The sequence below is a fragment of the Sminthopsis crassicaudata genome, chromosome 2 (assembly GCF_048593235.1).
Source record: "Sminthopsis crassicaudata isolate SCR6 chromosome 2, ASM4859323v1, whole genome shotgun sequence".
Lineage (NCBI taxonomy): Eukaryota > Metazoa > Chordata > Mammalia > Dasyuromorphia > Dasyuridae > Sminthopsis > Sminthopsis crassicaudata.
Window position 1 is genome coordinate 625,724,351 of NC_133618.1, and position 25,239 is coordinate 625,749,589.

Here is a 25,239-nt window from a genome sequence, read left to right on the forward strand (position 1 = left end):
CCTGTACAGATAAAACTCATACAGATAACTAAAATACAAAATAATAATAATATAATAAATATGGAATATTATATATGAACAAACAACCACAATATTAAATAAATACAAAACCTTTCAGTCGAGATAGTTATAAAAATACTTTCTCAACAAAAAGGAAAAAGATTCATAAATATTCTTAGAGCATGTAATATAATAAAAAGGTCAAACCCAACAAAAATTAGTTTTGGAATAAGCAATAGTAAAGGCTGAAAAAAGGCACACACCATCACATTTCTCCAATGTAGCAGGGAATAGTTTACTTCCATGGAGCCTATGGAATGAATAATAACCCCAAATGTCCTCCCTTCACAAGGAACATCTAAAGAAGCACCAAACACAGTCTGTCATTATAAGTTACTTGGAGAACGGCAGGGAGAAAGTAAAGAGAAAATAAGACAACTAAAGAAAGGGCTTACTGTTATCAAACTGTGCATACCCTTTGATCCAGCAGTGTTTCTACTGGGCTTATATCCCAAAGAGATCATAAAGAAGAGAAAGAGACCCTTTCATGTGCAAAAATGTTTGTGGCAGCCCTTTTTGTAGTGGTAAGAAACGGGAAACTAAGTGGATGAGCCCTCAGTTGGAGAATGGTTGAATAAGCTATGGTATATGAATGTTATGAAATATTATACTGTAAGAAATGATCAGCAGGATTATTTCAGAAAGGCCTGGGAGCGACTTACAGGAACTGATGCCGAGTGAAGTGAGCAGAACCAAGAGAATGTTGTAAACAGCAATAAGATTACGTGATGATCAACTGTGAAGGACGTGACTCTTCAACAATGAGCTGATTCAGGCCCATTCCAATAGACTTGTAATGGAAAGAGCTGTCTGCATCCAGAGAGAACTGTGGGGATTGAATGTGAATCACAGCACAGTATTTTCACCTTTTGTTGTTACTTGCTTGCTTTTTTTCTCATTTCTTTCCCTTTTTGATCTGATTTTTCTTGTACAGCATAATAAATGTAGAAATATGTTTAGAAGAATTGCACGTGTTTAACCTACATATTGGATTTCTTTCTGTCTGGGGGGGGTAAGGGGAGAGGGAGGGAGAAAAATTTGGAATACAAAGTTTTGCATGGATGAATGTTGAAAAAATTGTCTTTGCATGTGTTTTGAAAATAAAAAGCTATTATTGAAAAAGATAATAAACTTACTGGATCTCTCTCAATCCTAGGATACTGCTGATCATCTCCTCCTGGATATTCTCTTCTCTAGGTTTTCATGACAACTCTGTGTTCTAGTTTCCTCTGACTTTTCTGACTCCACCCAAATCTCCAGGGCTGGAACTTTCCTCCAGGCTGGGTTTGCTCCCCACGGGTATCCCTTAAGGTTCTGCCCTGTCCCCTCTTCTCTTCTCCCTCAGTGCTGTCCCTCCCACAGAGGTCTGTCATCATCTTTGTGCAAGTGATTCCCAGATCTACTTCTGCATCCTGGCCTCTCTCCTTACCTCTATCTACCTTCACCTCTCTGACTGCCTACTGGACACCTCAAATCAGATGTCCCACAAAACACTCTACACTCAATCTCTCCAACACAAAACTCCTTCTCTTTCCTCCACAAACACTCTCCTCTTCTTAACTTTCCTATAAATGTCAGGGGCGTTACTATTCTTCCAATCATTTAGGTTCACAATCTAGGTATTCTCTTTACTTCCTCACTCTCTCTCTCACCCCTTCTGCACTCACTATTGCTACTTCGTAAAGAGAAATTAAATCAGTAGAACAAACCAAATAAGCAAAAATCTGAAATAAGTATATATAGTATCCCTGTATGAAGCATTTGATAAGCCTAAAACATAAATTACTGAGGGAAGAATCACTGAGAAATCTAGAAAGCAGTTTAGCAACAATTAGACTTAAACTATTATATATGCTATAGCAAGTTACAAAGAGAATGAAAGAAAATTTTTGCATAGTTACAATTATAGAAAAAAACTTTTTTTTAATCAATCAAGAGATGATAATATCAAGAGAGTTTATAAAATAGGTATTTTAATCACTTAAAAGGTTTTACATGAACAAAATCAATTCAGCTAACACAGAACTTTCTCAAGGCACCAGATTCTTCATTCTACTGTACTCTCTGATCATTTCTGGGAAGCAAAGATGTACACTGCAACAAGGGGACAGCTATCAAATTAGGTGACAAACAGCTTAACTGGATGATGCAAATTTCACTTCTCTTATCACAGAATCTTTAAGAAGAAAGTGAGTTGGAGAAATATGGAAAAGTATCTCTATCTTAAGGATTTCAGATTGGCAAAATTCTCAATTCCACAGCTTTTTATAGTACTTCATTAATGATCCACAGTAACAAATTCCTTTTATATATATTTAATTCATACAAATTTTGTCACTTATAGATGAGGAACTTTGAAAAGTGAATTTTTTAAAGAAATAATTTTTACAAACTTCTCATTTTAATATTGATTTCTCTTGCAAAGAAAAAATATCAAACACAACTCTACTGTAACAAAAAAGAAAAAAGAAATGAAAGAATGATTAACTTCCTCTGTCCAAAGCTGAGCACTAACAATGTATATGCCATAATCACCACCTTCCAGAATAAAATTAACTCTTTCCTATAAAGATTTCTCCCCCCCCTCCACCCTCCCCCTCCTCCCCAGGCTGGGGTTAATTAAGTGACTTGCCCAGGGTCACACAAGTGTTGTCTGAGACACATTTGAACTCGGGTCCTCCTGAATTCAGGGCTGGTGCTCCATCCACTGCGCCACCTAGCTGCCCCCTCCTATAAAGATTTTAACATCAAAACAGAATTCAGGATTTACCTTTTTGTCTATGTTTAAACACAAAGGATTGGGAATTTTTCTTTTGGGGATCAAAATCCATAAAAGTTCAGATATAAATAAAATCTTCATCTAAATTACCCAGAAATTAACAATTAGCAAACTTACAACCTTCTAAAAGGACTGAAAAAGAAAATCTCAAAAGTTAGAGAAAAATAAATTAGTTTTTAGGCATAATATAAAAAGGTTATTCTTGGTTCTCTGGCTTTATTACAGGGGAGCATGTAATATAATAAACAGAAATTTAAAAACCAACATGAAAGGTTCACAAACATCACTGAATAACTTTTATTAACTTCATCTCTCCCTAATATTGATAAACTTAACTTAAATACAGGCATTCTTACTAATAATATTTTCAAAGTTACTCATTGAAACTTTCAAACAAGAAGAAAATTTTAAAATAAGTAGCTTCTCAATCCTCAAGATTAAAATTCCCACAAATGCCTGGGAACTTATATTTCCTTTTTGGCTGGAATCCCAGAATCCCAATGATACTAAGCATAAATAAGGCCTCCTATAGTCTTTAATTTAGTATTTTAAAACTGCTAATTTTATTGATGTAATACAATCATCTTGAAGGTTTCCAAGTTAGGGATTGTCCAGCTGACTTTAAACTTAATCATTAAAAATAACACTATTTCTACCTGTAATGTTGATATTACATTGTATCTACAAATATTAAGCAATTCAATTAATTCTTAAACAACACATAGCATTAAGAACCAGTCATATATGACATAATTTTGTAGCTAATTAAAGCTTTTAAAAAACAATGTGTACTCTAAAAAAAATGACAGAGCCAAAAAGCATGTGCCCTACTTTCCTCTATGGCATTTCTCTGGCATATTTACCCAGTCATGTATCTCACTAAATTGTTTTTCTTTAAAAACAAATCATTATAAATAATTCAAATATATCACAGGATGACAGCCAAACATAATACAGAAAGTAAACTGGATTTGAGAGCAGGAGACTCAGGTTTTAATTCCAGCTCTGCCAGTTTGGGCAAGTCATTTCAGCTCTGTTCTCACCTTTAAAAATGAGAGAGGAGGAAATTGCTAGATCCTAAGATCCCTTTCAGACTTTGGCTTCTAAATGATACTATAACTCTAGTTTAAATCCAAATACAACAATCATTCCTTCAAACAGCATATATTAATCACATTCTATAGGACACACAAATAAAACAATCCCTACTCTTACAGCAAAGAGCTCACATTCTAATGAGTAAAGAAAATACATGCAGAAGAATACATAGAAAAAATTTAAAGAGTATAAATATAAGCATATATTATATGTATAATATAATATAACATATGATATATATTAGAGTAGGAATATAAATATAAATAAAAATAAAGAATATAAAGATAAAGATACTACAAGAGGAAGAGAAAGGTTTTCTGCACAAGCAATACCTGAGCTTCTAAACCACAACAAATGGAACCACTGTCAACAAGTGAAACCAAAGGAACAATCCAATTTTGCAGACAAGAGGCTTGAAAGGGCTTCTCATTAAAGAAAAAAAAAAGAAAAAAGAAAAAAGAAATGAAAACAGCCCCAAATGAATATAACTTCAAATGTCAAAGCTAGCCTCACACAACCACCTACCACTTCAGTAAATACTCATTTACACAAATATCTACCAATTGATTGCCCAAATTTTAAAAGAATAAAGTAGAATAACTTCTTCCATTCAGTTTTAAATAATCAAGATAAAAGGGAAGCAACTAATTTTTTACCTTAAGGAAAACAGAAAAATTGAAATGAAAAGCTAAAAACGAAAACCACGAGCACAGTAAGCATCTTCTTCTAAGATGTCTCTAGTTAGCAGTATGTGATAATCCATACCTGTTTACTGTTGTTGTGGATTGCTGCCGGCACCACCACATGCTACCTTCTGTTTACAAGTGCCAAATGAAAGAACCATTTAAAAAAATACTCTAATCATCAGATGCCACCTAACATTGTCACACATCTCTGTGCTACAAAACCAGCTACCACCCAGCACTAACCACACCTAATCCTGCTCCTGGGTAGCTCTCCCTGCTGACCCTGCCTTCTACTCAGCAGATTGCTGACTCCCATGCCTAATTAGCTGTGAAGCATCCATCAACTAAACAGTAGGAAAGGCAGTGGGGAGTCGGGAGCTCTGTTGGACAGCAACAAGGGACTGTGGAGGAGAAAACGGTGGCAATCAGGAGCAGTCAGGAAAGAGGGCATCGACCACAGAGGGGAAATGCAGCTGGAATGGGATTTCATTTGGTACGGTTCTAACACAGAGACATGGGGCAGTTTAATAAACCCAGAAAGGAAAAGGTCACAGAGAAGGTACTAAATTTATGAGACAACAAGGGAATCATTGATTTCACATTCAAACTCCAACTGCAGTCTCAGGTATAAGGAACAGCAAAACCTCTCTATGGACTTTATTTCTCAAGTTTTAGAAATTTGTAAACATAGGCATGCAGGGTCTGTGTGAAGAAGATAAAACTATCACTACTATGCAGCTTAGTAAACAGCTCCAGGAAACTTGGCAGCTCACCTACCAACACCACTGCCTGTCTCAAAACAAAACTTAAAAATCTATGCAGCTTTCAGGATCTGCCCGGCTCAACTGTAAATATATAAAGTGAACTCCTTGCCTTGATCAATGTGAGTAAAGGACTCAGTTTTGTTTCTGGGATGAACCCGGTTTTGCCTCAGTTACAACTTAGTTCTGACATAACTAAGTTGGTTTGTCCTAAAATTAAAAACAAGATAGTAGAATGGAGGCCCTACATTCTATTCCCAGAGTCACTGCTTACTAAGTGGACAACTGGCAAATTACTAAACCTCAAAAAGCCTCAGTTTCATCATTTTTAACATGTAGACAATAATACTTGCCCTGCCTACTTCTTAAGGTCGTAGTGAAAGATTCAAATGAGAGCATATAAATTAAAGTTCTGGGAAAACTAGAAAGTACTATATTAAAATGCCCGTAAAAGAAAAAAGAAACAAACTTGATTATTTTAATCCATGATATATATGTGTGTGTATATATATATATATATATGTATATGTATATACATAATTTTTTCTTCTTTATATGTTTGTGTGTGTATATACACTCTATTTTAAATTTTTTTCATTTTCTATTTAAAATATATTTTCATCTTTGAATGTAACTGAGGACAATAATCTGTTAAATTAGCAAATATCAGCTTCCCAAATCCTTTCCATAAAGGAATATTTGAAATGTCTTGACTTTAGAATTCAAATATTCAAGAACAAATCAAAAATAAATGACTGTTTAGGTAAAAATGCTTATTTTCACTGATTTAAAAACAAAACGTACTGTTATGTCCCATAATTACAAAACAATGTTACTATTTAAGGTGATTCTTTTCTAGCTGATTTTAAAGTACTTAACTGTTTCATTTATAAAATAGTTTTAAAACGTGTGGGGAAAACTTACAGATTTCACTATATCTCCATTTGGAATGTAAATATTACATAAATACATTTTGTTTTAATGCATATATTCAGGGCACTTTGGGCATAAACCTTCTATTAATCATCTTGCTTTTTGTCCTAATAGGGAAAACTATGGAAGCTAAGAGCAAAAGAGATTTAAAGATGAACTTGTTTGTAAAAACCTAAAGAGAACAGCTGAAGATTCTAAGCAGTATTGCCTCCTACAGCTTTAAGGCAGTAGAGAGAAGAATAAGTTTATGGAAAGCTTGCCTAGAGATGCAATTAAGCCAGATAATCCCAAGAGTATTTAAAAAGGAAACTAAAAGGAAGAAAACAGCTTCCCCCCCCAGAATTGGAAAGATCATTCCCATGTACTTTAACAAACTCTTTTCTCCAATAATGACAGTGAAACCACCAGATTTAGATGAGTATCCTAGTTCCCTGAAGCACTGCCTGCGGAAAAAGAAATAACAAAGGAAAACAAAGATGAAAAGAACTAAACCAAATGAGCATGTGTATGCTTCTGGAAGCAAAATCAATCATTTTGAGAGTGTTCAAGGATCAATTTTCAAGATTCATAAAACATCAAACGTATGAAGAATAAAGCAAAAGTATGACTAACATTTAAAAAGACAACTGAAAAGATCTTGCTAACTACTAAACCACAAGCATATTTTCCCATCGCTACAAAATTTTCATTGAAATAATTTAATAGATATCTTTAGCAAACTATATTTTAAAACTAATTACCTCATTAACCAGATTTCTGGTTTATCTGCTCTAAAAAGTTAGCTGACTCAGCAGAGTCGCTTTAAAGGTTCTCCTTCATGATTCCTTGAAAGACACGACTGAGATGTTAAGTCATTTTCCAGTAATGTCTGACTCTATGACACCTCTTTGGGGTTTTCTTGGCAAAGATACTGGAGTGGTTTGCCATCTCATGCTCTAGCTCATTTTACATAGAAGGAATTGAGTCAAACAGGGTTAAATGACTTGCCCAAGTCATACAGCTACTAAGTGTCTGAGGCCATATTTGAACTCAGAAGATGACTCTTCCTGCCTCCAAGCCCAGTACTCTATGCACTATGGCAGCATCCAATTGTCCCAACACAAAAAAATGTCTTGGTTCAAACAACATCTCTGACATAAAATAAGACAAAGGCTCAGAAAAATTGCTTGCTGCTGTCATTTATAGTGTCCAGCACAAATTCTAAATGGAAAAGGATTCCCAAAATTTTTTCAGATGCTCTTGTTTGTGAATTACATTGTACTGCAAACTGAAGTCTCCTAATTTGATTAAAAAATCCCTCAAAAGAATTAGGCCCATCTACACCCCCAAAGAGGACTATAGGAACTGAGTGTGGATGACAACATAGTATTTTCACTCTTTTTATTGTTGTTTGCTGCATTTTGTTTTCTCATTTTTTTCCCTTTTTAGCTGATTTTTCTTGTACAGCAAGGTAATTTTATGTATGTGTATATATATATGCATATATATATATAACTTAACATATTTTAGAATGTTTAACATATATTCGGGGTGATATCACCCCATTGGGGGGGTGATAGGGGAAAGGAGGGGAAAATCGGGAACACAAAGTTTTACAAAGATTAATGTTGAAAATTTATCCATGCATATGATTGAAAATAAAAAGCTTAAATTTAAAAAAAAAAAAAAGAATTAGGCCTAACTTTTGCTGTTGTTTGTCTTTTCTCAAAGAGGACCATTACATCAAGGGGGTGATGTCATGACATGCAAGTGAATTGCATTGAAGTGAGGGAGGGTAATGTAGTCATCAGTCTCACTTTTTCCTCCAGAGCTATTTGGGTCCAATATAGATCAGGATGACTAGAAATGACTCCAGATGTAGTGGGAGATATTGGTCTTTTTAAGCAAAGGTTAACTGGACTCAATCTGATGGAAGAAATACTCATTTGGTGATTAAGATTAAGTAAGAACTGAGGGAAAAAAAATGGTCTCTTTTAAGTAGTCAACAAAAAAAATTTGATCTGGACGAGGAAGACCCTCAGATTTTTTGTCCAAAACAGAAACAAATACTATTTACATTCACTCGGAGTTCATTTGGACCCAAACAATGACCAACTGGGGCTTGGGCTGGGACCTATTATCAGCATCAATAAGAGCCAGTGATCTGGCCAACTCAAACTGGTCAGTTGGAATTTTTTAAGGCCTAACTTATCTACACAGAAAAATTGTCTCTTGTCCAGAAAATAGGCAGCTCACAGAGCTGTCCACCATTCTAAATATCTTGTATAGTAAGCAGTCTAAGAATTAGGCCCAGAATTGAAGAAGAAAAGAGTAGGTTAGAATGCATTTGAGAAACTATGTGGTACTTTTAATGCTTCCAAGCTCCTCCCTAAAACAAAAGTCTCCCCCCCCCCCTTTTTTCTAATAGTAATATTCCTCTAGTGAAACTATAGGAATACAAATCCTAGAATCCCAACGTCTCTTAAGAATAAAAATTCCTTGTCACCAAAGAGCAAATGAGAAATGCATAATGACAAGGCAACAAAGGTGTAGCACTCAATATCATATGAGTGCTGATAAGAAGTAGATAAAAGATATTCAAGAGACAGACACCTGGCTAGAAAGGAGGTGAGGAGATCAAGTAACAGGAGAGAAGGTTAACAGGTGGACAGATTGTATATCATCCTTATGCTTGTGTAATATCAACAGACCAGGAGAAAGTCTACCTAACTTGTTATGTATAGACTATGGTGGTGAATTTATAGGAGGGCACATACTTTTCCTACAGGTGCAAAGGTATGTATGGATTACTACAAAACAGAAGTATATGCAGAAAAAATTCTCTTTGAGGAAATGTTTTTCTCAATAGCTTATTTGTTTTTGGATGCTTCTCCAAATGAGAAGACAAGTCAAACAACCATCATATGTACTGTATAGATTAAGAAGCCATCAGGAAACTATAACCTAGAAACAGGTTATGGATTTTGATTCATAGAAAAGTACCATTTAGAAAACATTGATTTTCAAAGAATTAGAATACAATAAAATGGTATAATTATAACATTATAACATTTATGTTTGTGTGTGTATCTATATATTTATATATATGTATGTATATATATATATATATATATACATATATATATACATATGTATGTATGTATATATAGTACCAAAACAAAACTGGACATAAGTGATCTTTTCTTAGAGGACATTTTAGGATCTTGAAGGGTTATCTTTTAGTGAACATGACAGACACCAATTCCTATCATGATAAAAATGTACCAAAGAGACAGCTTGATAAAAGTGATTTAATTGTAGGTTTATATTTCAACTATATCTCTCTGCAAATGCTTATTAAAAAAAAGAAAAACATCAGATCCCAATGTGTTTCATCACAGGCAATATTCCAAACACTTCAGTGTAATAGGACCTAAATAGGCCTTACTTTCAAAAGGTCATCTTTTTTATGAGCTATTTCTGAAGTTAAAAAACTTGAGAGGATAGGCAACCAAAAATTACCAGAAGAATAAAGAGATTTGTTATATGCTGGAAAGGAATTTGAAATAACATTTGGTCTACTTCAATGATGACTATAGAAATTTTCTTTTATTTATTAAAATAAAGTTTGATATGAAAAAAGTCATAGTCTTTTAGAGTTGAAAAAAAAAAACCTGATGTCATCTACTCCAAATTCTCTTTATTGAAGAGGTTTTTGTGAACAGAGAGCTGGCATGACTTGCATGTAAGTAGAAGCTTATAATATCAGAGGACTTGTGCCCTAATATTTTATGGAGAAGAAAAGACTGAAAAAAATCAAATATGTATTGAAAATATTTTAAATGGGATAATTTTCCACCTTTATATATATTAAAAAAAAAAAAAAACACCAAAAGAATAGGCTCAATCAGAAATGAGACTTGTTACAAGGAAAAATTCTATGGAAATCGAAGAATACCTTTAAGGATAAGTTCATTTCCTTTCTCAAAGAGAAAGGATATGCTTTCTTGATAAAATTATGACTGCTGTGTATGTGGTAAGCATTTTTGTTCATTAAATCTTGTATACTCTTCTGCTTATAATAATCTGAGTTTAGGATAAAAGAAAGTTTTGTATATGGAAACAATTTAATTATCAAAGTTGATATAAAATTACATATATAAACAGTGACTGATTAAGGTTAATTATGTAAGTGGTGATATATATAGCTTGATAAGAAATTCTGGATAATGCTCTGAATACATGTTGATTACTAAAATAAACAAACCAGGACATTTGCTATAATTTAAATATTTCTGGAGATAAGAAACAGTACTGAATTAGAAAAATCTCCTGAGGTCACTCACATAATCATAAAGTTTAAGAGATTCTAAAGGAGCATATATATATATATATATATATATATATATATATATATATATATATATATATATATATATAAAGCTTAAATCCAGGGACAGGGTTTGAATGAATTTTTGAACTATAGCAAATATCTATATATAGTGTACAACTTTATAGATATAAATCATTTCCTTCAGTACTAAAAATCTAAATAGCTCAGATAATCATTACAGCACTGACACTTCTTAGTTGTTTTTTCCATAATCTGAACTGAGTCAACATTTTCAAGACAGCTAGATAATAATAGGGATGTGGTCTGGGGGATGGTTTCTCTTGTCTAGCTACCAAACTCATTACTTACAAATCCAGATTTCTCTTACCATCTAGTTTAGTGATAGTGGAATTGAAAGTTGTTATTGTTTTTGTTGTTGTAGGACTTTAATTCATGTTGACTCAGTTCAGATTATGGAAAAAACAACTGTTCTATAGACAAAAGATTAGTAGTATCTTAGTATATGAGAAACAGAAAATGAAGAGACAGATGCTTTATTATTTTCAATTTAAAACATAAATGTCATATTGGATCATTCCTATTTGGTTTTTCGTTTCTGTTTCTGAGAATGGTAACAAAGAAACATGAAAGGGAATGGTTTTCTCCAAGGTCAGGGCCATATTTCAAAACATCCCAGTTTGTCTTATTATCATCATGTATTCAGTACATTATCCAAATTTTCATATCAACTCATAGCACCCCTTAAATAATTAGTCTTATTTATCTACCATGTTGTATAAAATTTTCATATGAACTGGCTGATAATGATTAAATTAGTCCTAAACAGACCTATTACAGGAAGAATATTATAAGATTTAATGAACAAAACTACTCAATATTCACAAATATACCAGTCATAATTTCACTGAGAAAACATACCCTTCTCTCAGCCTTCTTGTTAGTACCAGAGTCCTAAACATTTTAAACTGGCTAGTTTATAACAACCCCCTCATCCTCTTAATCACTTTGATAGCCTTTCTCTAATCATCTTTTTTAAGATATAGAAAAGAGAACCAAACAAATGGATTGTTTTGATTAGGTTTCTAATTTCTGGTGTCACAATTTCTAAGAAGAATTCTCCATTAAAATATAGTAGAGGAAAAAATAATGAATATACATTTAAAGCAGTCATATTACAATATAGATATTTTTTAATTTACTGCCTATTCATTCACTTCATTTAGAATTGAAAGGGACCTTAGGCTTCGTTCCAGTTCAACTGCATTTTGTAGATGAGAAAATAAAGGCCATTGCAATGTACCAACCTCTAATTAAGCACCTATTATTAAGCTTGCAAGATGATCAGGTGGAGTGAGCCCAGTGTCACAAAGACCCAGAATCAAGTGCTGTCTCTGACATGTGCTGGCTTTATGACCCTGGACAAGTCATTTACCCTCCTTCTCCAAAGAAGACTATCAATTGCATAATAGTCACTATTTTGCATTGGTACAGAGAGTTTGTTCTCTATTCCAACAAAATCACACTTCAGACATAAAAAGAAGGAAAAATAAAAGAGAGAAAACAAAAGAAAAAAAAGGGAAACTATTGCCCAAATAACAAATCTGTCCCACAGAAACATTACAAATCTTGGGATAAATTTTACAAATTTACAAATAATTATTCTCCACACTGCCTTATAACTCCTAAAACAAGACTTTTTGGCTGAAAGGTCACTCTAGAAGCTGTTGTACACACACCCTCTCACATCCATCCTCTTCTTTCCTCCACAGTTGTTCCCATTCTAGGTCAGCCCCCATTACCTCTTCCCTGGAATCTTGTGGTAGATTTCCCTACCTGTAGTCTCTTCCCTTCTCCAATCCATCCTTCAAACTAGAGCCAAAATTAATCTTCTGAGGTATAGGTCTGGTCACATTTATTCCCCTGCTCAAAAGCCATCTGTGGCTCTTGAATGCCTACAAGATTAAAACAAATAAAAGCCTCTTTAGCCTAACAAACAAGACTTGATAACCATCTACCGCTGATTGACCTCCCCAAACTCTCCCTAGCACCCTTTTAAAGTTTGCACTACTTATCCTTCACAGGTGTCCTGCCTCTCCCATCACTGCATTTGCATCCACTTTTTCCCCACCCCAAGTCACCAAGCCTCTCCCCACATCTCTATTATAAACTCCACAAACAGCATTAAGTACCTCCTCTAAAAAGCACCTACCTTGCCAGGCAACTAAGAAAAACAGAAAGTTTAAATAAACCATGATGACTCTGTCAAGGTCCAGTTCACTTGTTGTCTGCCCCATTGCAAAAAGCCTTTCCCAAAAAGCCAATGTAAAATTTATCTGGAGGCAAATCTCTGTTAGTCTGTCTGACCTCTTCTGGACAAGAAATTGTATGATATAGTGCAGAACAGGCTGGATTATAAAGAAATGAGTATAAAATTCAGCCTACTAATCTTACATGATATAGTGACTTAGAGACTCAGTTTACCTAACTGTACAATTACTTGACTATTTTACCTCACAAGGATGTTTTGGGGAAAGCACCTAGCAAGCAAATAAATGTGTTATTATTTACTGTATTCTTCATTGTATTCATGTCATTTGAGTAAATCATTTCACTAACTTGTAAGCACTATGAGTACAGGTACTTTTGCTAACCTTAGTATTCTCTGAAGCCCAGCTCAGCATCTTACAAGCTGTAAGATACTTAATACTTAAATATTTACCCAGCTGAAAGACTTTGGAATAATGAAGATAGAATCAGGATCACAGTAGCAGATTTGAAATTCTGCTCATGAAACAATTTAATCCAACAAACACTTATTTTTAAGGGAGCTCCACAAACCACTAGTATTTCATAAATTAATAAACATTCTATGCTAATGTATTTATATCTAGCCTGTTTCATGCTAACATTTCTGTTAAAATTGGGGTCTAGCCTGCCTCAGGGAACCTTCATTCCTTCAAAACAACTCATTTAGCAATTCATTTTATCCAATTCATCATCACTGGAAATAAAAGATGAAGTTTAAAAATTAAGAGCAAAACTTGTAACAGGATTTCAAACAAGTCACATAGATCAAGAATTCTTCGCCTGTCTGTTACAAGACCCTGTGGCCCAGAGGAAGTCCATGGAGTTCCCCTCCATGTTTTAAATCATGTTTTTAAATCAATAAAATTAAATACCTAAGATGACAAAGGAAATTAATTACAGTAAAAGACAGTTATCAAGACATTAAAAAATCACAAGATCCCTGACGAAGAGAATTTATTTTTAAAAATAAAACAGATTTTTCTTCTTTTCCCAGACCCTTTTCCTAAAAGTCATCTTAAGATGATAGATTTGGAGCAGGAAGGCTCCTTAACAGTCACCTAATCCAATCCCCTCATCTTACAGGTAAGAAACCTGAAGCCCAGAGACATTCGCCGACTGGCTTAAAGTCATTTCAGGTAGGAAGGAGATAAAAAAGTCAGGATGCAAATCTTGGTCTTTGGACTCCACATAGTGGGGGGCGCTATCCGGTGTCCAGCAGACTCTTTGAAGACAGACTGTAGTATTTAAAGTTATATGGAACCTTGGAATAAGTCAAAGAATCTCAGACCTGAGAGAGATCACAAAGAAGGGGTTCAGTCTCTATAAAATTCCATGAGTAGGAATATGGCCTTTGCATGAGGCCCTCAAGAGAAAGAGCCCTCAGTTCCCGTTGAGGCAGCCCATTCCACTAGAAGAGAGTTCTAACTATTAGCAAGGTTTTTCCATCTAGAAAAATCTAAATCCCCTGTTCTCTCTCTGCAGCTGCACCCACTGCTCCTAGTTATGCTTGCTGGGACCAAACGGACCATATCTAATCTCTTTTGCACATGACACAACCCCTTAAGATAGTTGAACCGCTATCCTGTCCCTCACTCCCCCAAAGGCTCTTCTACTCCAGGCTAAAGCTGCACGGTTCCTTCACGATCCCAGATAACTTTTTTGCCTTCTGGTTCAGAGAGCTGTCTTATGGTAGACAACACAAGGCACTTGGATCGGGAAAACCTGACCTTTTCCACATTAGAGCTCTCAAACCCGGCGTTTTTATTGTTGTTGTTGTTTTGTTTGGAAGGGATTCGCTCTAGCACTGGCGACCACTTTTAGCTGGCCGTGTGTCCAATCCCCTCGTTTTTACAGACACATAAGTCTGAGAGGCAGGAAGTTGTGCCACCCGTCTCGGCCCAGAATTGACCGAACAAATCGATATGCCACCCCCAAGGCCCGCAGGGAAGCCTAGGACTCCAGCTTAATACAACGGGAGACCCTCCAAACTCCGAACTCCAGCAGTGACAGATGACTCGACGTTTCCCTCTAGCTTTGGGAGTAGGGGAGGTGAGTTTGGAGCCGGCAGTTCTGGATTATTATTGTTCTTATAATAAACCCGGCATTCAGATATCCCCTACCATGGACCCTCACACGATCCTCACAATCATCTCGGGAAGCAGGGGCCCTTAATGTCTCCATTTTTCAGATGAAGAAACTGAGGCAGCCCATGGGCAAGTAAGGTCCGGCATCCCCGCGCTCCAACCCCTGGGCTCTTTCTGGGGCCGAGTGTGCCTCCCAAGTCAGCCGGCTGGAGCACGCATTAGAATAATCCCCGCCCCGACTCCCATCCTAGCTCGGGCACTTGGCTCCCTGGGTCTCCCCGGGCAAGACCCTTCCCCTTTCTGAGGACTCTGCTTCTTTATCTGCAAAAGCGAGTCAGTCAACGCGCGCTTATTAAGCGCCTACTGTGTGCTGGGTAAGGCCGGTGCCGGCCCTCGAGAACCTGCCAATCGAGTGGGGGAGGGGAGCCTCGGACAAAGAGGAGAGCACTGGAGCTCCGGGAAAGTCCTCTTTGGGGAGGAAGGGGACAAGGCGGCCATGGAGGGGCAGCCCGGGAGAATGCCTGCAGTGGGAGACGGATAGCTTGGAGGCCGGCCGCCGGAATGGCCCAGGGGATGCATAAGGGCGGATCCTTCCTCCTCTAGGACTCCAGCGTCAAGAGACCTGGGTTCAAATGCGGGCTGTCACTCACAGGCTGGGTGACCTTGGCCCGGCCCTCCTTCTCTGGGTCTCAGTTTCCCCGTTTGTAAAGCACCAGGGTCGGGCAGATCCAAGGTGTCCGAGAACCCAAGGACCGCCGCGGATCCGCAGGGATCGGGGCTCGCACTTTCCGGGCAGGGTCCGGGGCGGGGCCGGCCCGGCTCCTCCTCCCCCAAGCGCAGACCCGGCCTGAGGGGCGGGGCCGGGGGCGCCCCAGGTCTGTCCCCGGGACAGGGGCAGGGGGAGCCGGGCAGATGGCTGCGGCTTTACCTCCGGGTCCCGGGCGAGCGCGTTCCCCGCCGGCTCCGGCTTCGACTCCGGCTCCGGGAACTCGGGTCCCTCATGACGGACGCCGGGGACGGGCGCCACTGCGCCTGCGCCGCCTTTCACCTCAGGGGAAAAAAGGGACCAGCCGGGGGGCAGGCCCACCTGGGAGTCACGTGGTGTGGATCACATGGCCGCAGAACGGAGGCGGGGACAGCGGCGACTCCAAGGCAACAGCTTGTTTCCTCGAGCCTGGAGGGGCGTGTCTCTGAGCATGCGCAGAGTTCTCTAGGAGCACAGCTGATTTAGGGAGAAAAGATCAAGGTTTCAATCCTACCTACCCATCTAGCCGCCCATCTCCTCATTCTTGCGTCCAATCGCTGCCCGTCTGCCGCGGGTCACCTGGCGGGACTAGCTGGCAGGGGCGAGACATGTCTCTGTCCTGTGCTGCCTCGGGCCCCCGAAAAACCTCCGACCACGCTTGGCCAACTTTGCAACGCGCCGCGGGGCACCGAGCCCCGGGAGGGGGAACCCTCACGCTATTTGTTCTGACTGGGCTTGGAAAGAGGCCGTTCACGGCTCAGCTCTGGCCAAATTGTTCACCCTTCCAGCAGGGTGGCAGACGGCTTCCCGGCGGCCCGGAGCTCCGTGAAGGTGGCGGCGGCAGTAATTTCACAATCTGCTCCCTCCCGTCCCTGTGGACGTAGGATGGCAGGTCCCGGAGGCCCGGGCTGCACCCCCGTACACGCTCGCGCCTTGCATCAGCTCTCGTTTGCACTTCTGACTTGTTCCCTATTACATAACTCGTTGAGGGACTTTGTTCCTCGGCCGGCGTGCCCAGATCTCTCCGAATTTGACTCTATTATCTGCAAGGAGGCTATTCCTCTCAGTCCCGGGTCTTTAAACAAAGAATTAAAATGCAATCGTTATAAGATAGACGCCTTGAGGGCTGTACGTAGCTGAGATTCAGGAAGGAAACTGGTTGATTACATTTTTGTGGTTTGGATTAGGAATGGGGCTTCCTAGGACTTTTAAATTGAGCAGGAAATTAACAGATGAAAAGAGAAAGGAAGGAGATTGACAGACGCGTGATTGGACAAAATCACTCCGGTATCTTTACCTAGAAAACCCCGAATCGGGACACAATGTCAGAAACGACTGAAAAGCCATCAGGCTATTGTCCGGAAGAAAAGAAAAATGCAAGTGGGGAGATCCAGAGACACTGCAGTAACGTAGGGAGAGTGTAACAGGGCGGGGAATTAGGGAAGGAGCAGGGGAGGCCACAGATGCCAGAGACGTGGGGGAAGCACAGCTGATGGTCCTTAGCTGAAGGCAGGATAGTTCTGCTGATCTCACCCACCATACGTGGGCAAAGCACAAGTGCAGTTGGCCCCTAAATGTTGCTCAACAATTCTCTTATTCTACTCTTATCTCATTTCTCCACTTAACTTTTCCCAAACTTGTCTTCTTCCTGTAAGTCATGGTCTACACCCTCATCCTACGTACTTATTAGCCATGAGTCAGCCCCTTACTTCATGGACAAAATGAGATCAGCTTCCCTCGGCTCTCCTTCTCCAGTCCTCAAAGACTGGTCCTGGCAAATCAAAAAGGCAGCCTGTGGATGGTTAGTGTATGGCCAGTGAGCCAAAAAGGGGTTTTCCATTTTAAAATTCAAATCATAGGCTTAGAGCTAGAAGAGACTTGAGATCATGTAATTCAGAGATGTCAAACTCAAACAGAAATGGATTTCTCTGGGCCCCGTATTGGCATAGATCAACACCAATGATCATTTTCTATGTTGTGTTATATTTTTATTTATTCTTACATATTTACACTTTTAGTCGGCCATCCTGGAGCAGTCACTAGTGAGGCCCAGATGGAGGTGAGCCCGAGGGCCTTCTCCCTGCTGTTCTCGGAGCTGGTCCAGTATTGCCAGAATCGTGTGTACTCTGTGGCAGAGCTGCAGGCACGGCTGGCAGAGCGGGGTCAGGGGGTGGGCACTCAAGTGTTGGACAGCCTGGCCACTCAGGAGAAGGGCAGCAGATGGGAGACCAGGGTACTGGGTGCGCCACTCTTTGTCAAGGGGGCAGACAAGATGACGACAAGACCTACTATATCATCCAGTGCAAACCACTCATCAACACCTACATCTCCCCGTGCCCAAAGAGAACAGCACGCTCTACTATGCCAGCTTCACAGCAGGTGTAGTTGAAGCTGTGCTCACCCACAGTGGCTTCCCTGCCAGGTCATTGCCCACTGGCACAAGGGGAGCACCCTCATGATCAAGTTCCTCGAGGCTGTCATTGCCCTGGATGGGCCCTGGATGATGGCTGAGGACAGACTAGAGAATGAGAGTGCCAGGCCCTTCTTTGTACCTTTGAGCCATTGTCCTTTGTACTCCTGGATTGTTTGCATTGCCAGATGAACAACCTCCCTAGTCTCCCCACCCCCTCATGATGTGAACCCTTATCCCTTCTGGCTCTTGACTTTGCGTTCAGTCACTAGTCCTTGTCTGTAGTTTCTGGTGTCAGGGAGTGAATTCCCTGGTGTGCTCAGGGACAAGGGGCTCAGGTTCCTCTGGGCTTGATCAGGCTAATCTCCACAGTCTGGGTTTGGCCTTTCTTATTTATTTATTTATTTTTTACTGTCCAATTACATTTTAATCTACTTGAGCTCCTTAGAGGTGGACATTAAGCTAAATTTGTTTCTTTGTAGCTTTTATCCCTTGCTCCTCACTTTTGGAGCCAATCTAATCATTCTTGCTCATTAAATGAATGAAGAGAGTTATTAGGATACCTAAGAGGACATCTTCAAAGGAAAATACAAAATACCAAAATTGATAAAACAGATTGAATTAAGATGGGAAAAAAAAGTTATTAAAGCCCTTCTCCTTTTCCTTCTTCTCCTCCTCATGTATTGAGATGTGATAGTTTACAACTTGGACACTTGGCTCCCTGTGTCTCCCTGGGCAAGAACCTGGGCAAGAGACCTGGGTTCAAATTCAGGCTGTCACTCACAGGCTTGGTGACTTTGACCAGGCCCTCCTTCTCTGGGTCTCAGTTTCCCTATTTGTAAAGCACTAGGTTCAGGCAGGTCAAGGGTGTCCAAGAACCCCAGGACTGCCAATAAACCCTTACTGAGAAAATTGTTTCTAAACAAAATAGGTTTTGTGACCCAAGTTGTTGTATGAGTCTTGATTTTAAAACCTAGCAAAGATAATGCTAAAAAAAAAAAAAAAAAAGATAGACCAATTTCATTCATGAATAGAAAAAGTAATCTCCTTTCTTCTCCCTTTCTTCCTTCTTTTCTTCCTTTCTCCCTCCTCTTCCATCATCCCTTCCTTTATCCTTCTTCCTTTTCTCCTTCTTTCCTCCTTTCCTCCCTTCTTTTCTTTCTTCCTTCCTTCCTTTCTCCCTTTTCTTCTCTCTTCTCTTTTTAAACTTCCTTCCTTCCTTCCCCAGTTCTTATGTAGGGCATGTAGTCAATGAGGTTCTTTCTCCCTGTTTTAACAGACAGGTAACAGTTACAAATTGTGCATGCCCTATCTCTCTCCAAGATACTTCTGTTATTCCTCATAAAAGTAGGCTCCCTTTCCAGCCTCTTTTCTTCTAGAAATTCTATCAGCAAGGAATTTTGCAAGTTCCCTTAAGGAACTGACTCAGTGGCCAACATTCCCCATTTCACAAATATATAAGACTATACCTGTTCTTAAAGAACTTTTTTTTTTTTTTTTTTTTTTTTTTTGCTGAGGCAGTTGGGGTTAAGTGACTTGCCTAGGATGTATTAAAGTGTCTGAGACTAGGTTTGAACTCAGGTTCTCCTGAGTTCAGGGCTGGCACTCTATCCTTTTGTTTTAAAAAATTACAGGGATAGTTACTATGTACATACTAACACAGTCTTTCCAGCAATGTTTACTTGATCATAGTCACAGGAATGAAAAGGTAGATATGATACACTCTTAGGGAGGTAGCTGGTGAGAAAGGGGCAAGGATAGCGCCTCGGAAATGGTAGGCAAACCAGGACATTTACCATTGGGGGAGAGGGAAAAGTTCTGGAGGTGAAAGGGTTTGCAGCTGGGCCAGATCTCAGAAGTGATCTAGTCCAACTCAACTCACTTTGACAAGTGACAAAATGTTGAATTATTTGCCTAAGATTCCTAGGGCAGGCAGTTAGTGGGGCTAGGTATGAAACTCACAGCCTACCTTATGACCTAATGTGCTTGCATATGCTGCCCATGTGGCTGGGATGTGCTTCCCATCTTTGGGGTGAGCACCAAGCGCCGAGGCTTGGCAATTGTCAATGCTGTAAAATTACCCATGCATATATCTTGTAAATAAAAAAGCTATAATAAAAAAATAAATAAAATAAAAAAGGTAAATACATTATGAGTCACTTTGGAAACTTTAAAGCGCTACATAAATGTGAGTTATAATTGGGGAGGATCTAGGAATTCCTCGTCAGATCCGTTCATGCCGTAGCCTGCTTGTTATTCAGCTGATTTGCAGAACTGATTTGTGTAACTAGCCAGAATACCACTCCCCCAAGAGTATTCTTGAGTCTTTGTGCTGCTGGCACCCAATAGGAAATTGGTGGCCACCTGTCGTGGTTAATTGCTGAGCATTTCACCTTGTACTTTGGCTGTTGTGATGGGGACAATATCTGAAGACTCTACTCCATGCAGTCTAGGCTAGCTTAAAAGATACTGAAAACATCTGCCAGACTTGGTTGTCCAACAAGACTAAAATTTGAGCTACTGACAAAGATAGCTTCTTGGTGATCAGTCCTAGACAAAGAAGCAGTAATCAACTGAAGCCCCATTAAATAGACTTTCCCTGCTCTAGTTAAGTAAAGTTCCTTTCGTTAACTATTAGACACCCTACAAGTGTCTCAGTTCCAACATAAACCTGAAGAACCAGATAGGCCTGAATGAGATCTTTCTACAGCAGCTGCTTTGTTTGAAGTCTCAGTTGTTCAATACATGTTTGAACAACCTTTATATACTGATCCATATTTGAATAGTCAACAAAAAAGCAGGGATGTTTGGGGGGGAGATTGGGGCTAGCCCCGAAGGGAGATGCTAATCCATAAAGCATCATTAATGGTCTACTGAATCAAGGGTGATGGAGATGCATTGGAAAGATTTATTTTGGCTGAACAGTTTAGTCAGGGGAAAAACAAAATAAAACAAAAAACACTCTTGTTTCACTCGCTATCAATTACCCTTTTGTTTTGTAGGGATGCTCAGGATTATAACCAAAAGAGGCAGGATATTAAAAACAACAAAATTAATTAGCTTCTGAATTATCAAGCATATAATAGTATTTATCCACCGAGAGCATGTCAGATTTTTCTGTGAAGATTAAAGCAAAACAGTAAAAGGAACAGGAAAAATCCTATTAATTTAAATTAATTATGGAGCGGGGGAGGAGGGAGTGCAATAGATTTAGGAAAAAGTGAATTCAATCAGTCAATAAGCTTTAAGCTCCTATTAAATGCCAGGTGCAAGGGATACAATTTCTGCTCTCAGAAACCTGAGGTTCCACCCAGAGAACTACTGTTAAATGCTAAGAAGATACAAAATCAAAATGTAAGTTTTGTGGGAAAGATACTAGCAGCTGGTATGAGAAAGCCCCAGGTAGGAAGTGGCATCTAGCTGAATTATAAAACAAACTGGGGCTTCTAAGAGGTACCCCTCAGGTAAGGAGCACTGCCTGTCCAAGACCATGGATTGGGTGAGAGCTGTCATGTGTAAGGAAGCAGCAGGGTCAGTTTAGGAAAGCCAGGGCTCCCAAATCTTTTTCGGTTCCTATACCCTTTGGCTTTCAGTATACTTTCCAGTAACCCTAATTCAACATAAAGGGAAATAAATTCTAAAGTTTACATATACATTATACCAAGTATCTGGGAATAAGAGATTGATTTTTCACAAAGTATTTACATGTAATAGCAAAAAGTTGTTGAGGGTCTATCAGAACACAAAACAATGAAACATCCTGTTGTCAACCGATGCTTTATTTTCAATAGATTTGAAAGAGATGCCCTATCATGTTTCATTTCCAGGATGTTTTATTGGTGTTGTTTTGACTGAAAATAAGACTGAGAATCCTGATTCACAAAGATGTTACAAAACAAATTAAACTTTGTGAATTGGGATATGCTTCAACATTAAAAAGATTATAATTTCATTGATTGGAAATCAATTCAGTTCAGGTTATTGTGGAACTCAATTAGCTCATCTTGCCATGGATTGTTAATGAATTTCTCTAGCATATGAAGGATTTTGGATCCAAACTTTTTAGCTTGGGCAAGTGACTCAAAATGTTGTTGTAATTTCTTCCTCTTCAAATCATGTTTTCATTAATACCATTATTTCAGTATTCTAAATATGTTTCAGTAGTCTAAAATATCTGCCAAATATTCCATATATCCTCTTGACAAGCTTTTCATAGCCCCCTGGGATATATGAAAACTCCTAAACTAGACCGCTGATTGTGATAATGTACAATAAGCTTGAAAAGTTGGAACCAGATTGTGAACCTTCACTTACTAAGCTCCTGAACTTCATTTAAGAAGGCCTATCCTAATGTTCCAGTTGCTAGTAGCCTATCCCTTGATATTGATATTAAATTTCTCATAGAGTAGCCTACTATATCTCAAGGCAGGTCACTTTGGGTCCCTATAATTGTTGAAAGTTTTTTTTACATTAAGCCATTAAAAAAAAAAAATTGTCACACCGCTAATGTCTAATATCTGAGGCCACATTTGGGCTCAGGTCCCGAATCTAGGCCCAGTGCTTTATCCACTGGGCCACCTAGATGACCCAGGCCAAAATTTCTTGTCATTGAATACTAAGTTTGCTGGACAACTGATTTTGAGTTTTCAGTCCTTGGGTTTTTTTTTTTAATCTAATAGTGTACTTCAAATCTTTCTTGCCAGTTCTGGAAAACTATGTAATATGTACTGACTGGTATCCTTTGGCATGTTCTGTCTTCTTGTAGCATGATCCTCCCTTTGTTTAATCATGTATTTTGGAGACAAATTTTAAGTTATTCTTGAGATTATATACATAAACTATTATATGAATAATTCTGCAATTTTACTTAACTGGTATTTTTGGAATATGTTTATGTTTGATTCTTCTCTTGTGGTGGTTCTGAGATTGTCCTAATCTGTTACTTTATCACATAATTTCCAAATTATAAGGTTATTTTCTAAATTTATGCTTTCACTTCCTCTATTGTGATTTGCTTTTCAACTTGAAAGTCTGTGCTCTTTAATCCACCCCCAGATCCTCTCAATTTTCCTACCATAATCTCCATATCTTTTTGGAGGTTGAGGCAAAGCATTCTTTTCTCTTGATCTTTTTTTATATATGTTTAAATTCTTTATTTTTTGACTTTATTCAAATGTAATTTAAACTTCAGTTCTAAGATTTTTGTAAACTTCAATAAGCTCTTTTATTGACATTCTTGCCAGAATTCATTTTCCCTTAAATTCTTTGAGTGAGTTATTTATCTACTTGAGGACTATTCAGGAGCTCATAGTTTATTTCTCTATATTTCTTCTAGTGTTTTTGTTTCAGAAATTGGTCAAAACTGTGTGAACCCTTCTTGAGTTTTCTCATTTTCAAAAAAAGTTTGTTAAATTGAATGGGAGTGGTGACTTTCACTTTCTTACATGGCCTTTTAGCAGTTTAGCTTTTCTTTAGCTTTTATTGATATTGCTAAGGGGAATATAAAATGTCCCAAGCTCTCTTATGAGCTCACTCCACTATTTTCAAGAAAGCTTTAGATTATTTATTCCTATTTTCCTTATAAAATTTGTCACACATATTATGACCATATATACACCTATGTATATATATTTCAAAAAAGAAAACTAAGTTCCATAAAACAAAATTTCTCTCATTAAAAATGCTTATAACCACATGACGCAATGCATATAATGCTAATATTTTATTATACACAAAGCATAAACTAGTTTTCTTTTCTGTACAGAGGTGAAAAAGTAAATCAACAAAAAAAAATTTTTCAAACTGAATTGACCATAACCAAGTATTTTGACCTTTTTTTTTTCCCTTTTGGAAGAAAAAAGGCTTATTGTTTAGTCTGTAATACAAGGTTACAGACTATTAAAAGCTACATTTAAAATAATGTGTGGTCATTCTTGCATTTTATTCATTGTCAGTTTGGAGGTTCTGGCTTCCTAAATTTACACGTGTTAAATCTTCACTAGCAGTGCCTTTTCCTTTATAAAAAAAAAGAAAAGAAAGAAAAAGTGAAATTTACAAATGGAGTTGTAAAAAACAAATATTTCATCCAATATTTTCATTAAATGAAAAGTATTTTCTCTTAAAAATGAAAAAAGGAACACCTCAAAGTTAGTGATTACTTTCCATGAAGGGCAAGTCAGCGAGGAAGTTCTAAGTTTATCCTCTTTGATCACTCTCTCAAGGAAGTTTCTTCCAAAAGATGGAATCAGGCCTTTTTGCATTTTTTTTTTAAACTAAACCTTGTATTATCTCAAGAACAGACATAATGCTTTTCCCATGGTTTGTACCAGAAGACAAGTCCAGCCTCTGACACCTCATTAAATGGAACAAATCCAGTTCTATTATTTCTTTACAAAAAGCACTTTTGCCCCCAGATAAGAGTCCACCAACTTTATTCTCAGGAACATGCTATTCATGAAGAAACTTTAACGGAACATGGATGAAGCCAATCAAGAGAGGAAACTGACTGAGCTTTGTATCCTGAATTGGTCTAGGATTATGAAATCTAAACCTCCTGCTGTAAAAAGAAGAAGCTGGCTTCAAGCTCTTCATCTATTGCACGCTCTATACACTTTCTATACCTAGATGTCAGAAAAGCCACTTGCTTGTTGTTCATGCTCACCTGTCCTAGGCCTAGTCCTGGAAGGATTCCACAGTGATCTAAATTGTAAGCTGTCACCACCAGGGCATGCACATGACCTATGTGAGTGAAGCTTCTTTAGCCTCAAGCTTAGTTCTTTTGAGTGCTGTAGATTGGCCACATCTTCATGTGGGCAGTTTTGGATGGCTGCCCAAATATAGCCACCATTTTACCATTGTGTCCCCTCAACCCACCTAGATTTAAATTTTCTTTAAGATGGTTCTTCCACTTTCTGCCTACCTTTTCTTCCTTTCTCTATTTCTCAATTTGAGCACCTCTCTCCTAATATTTTGGGGTGTGGAGAAAGGAGAAATTCTGGGGACATGGCAAGTTAAGAAAATACCTGTGGGTCAACATGAGAAAA

At 38.2% G+C, this 25,239-nt stretch overlaps 1 protein-coding gene, 1 long non-coding RNA gene and 1 pseudogene across 11 annotated transcripts in view; 2 read left to right on the forward strand and 1 right to left on the reverse strand.

Annotated features, from left to right (window-relative positions):
* Positions 1-16,117, reverse strand: part of MARCHF8 (membrane associated ring-CH-type finger 8) — a 110,714-nt gene extending 94,597 nt beyond the window's left edge. For 2 of the 10 annotated variants that reach the window (XM_074296356.1, XM_074296346.1), the window contains exon 1: positions 15,970-16,117. The gene's annotated coding sequence lies outside the window, so the exon portion shown is untranslated. Of the gene's footprint in view, positions 1-4,702; positions 5,796-12,483; positions 12,603-15,691; positions 15,940-15,969 lie in introns of those variants that run through there. The other 8 variants (XM_074296354.1, XM_074296345.1, XM_074296357.1 and 5 more) reach the window with 8 other exon arrangements.
* The window catches only part of LOC141558727 (uncharacterized), a 49,427-nt gene continuing 38,718 nt past the window's right edge, over positions 14,531-25,239 (forward strand). Inside the window, exon 1 of the long non-coding RNA XR_012487127.1 lies at positions 14,531-15,006. This is a non-coding gene — a long non-coding RNA (uncharacterized LOC141558727). The remainder of the gene's footprint in view (positions 15,007-25,239) is intronic.
* On the forward strand, positions 16,672-21,264 carry LOC141557286 (trafficking protein particle complex subunit 5-like; annotated as a pseudogene).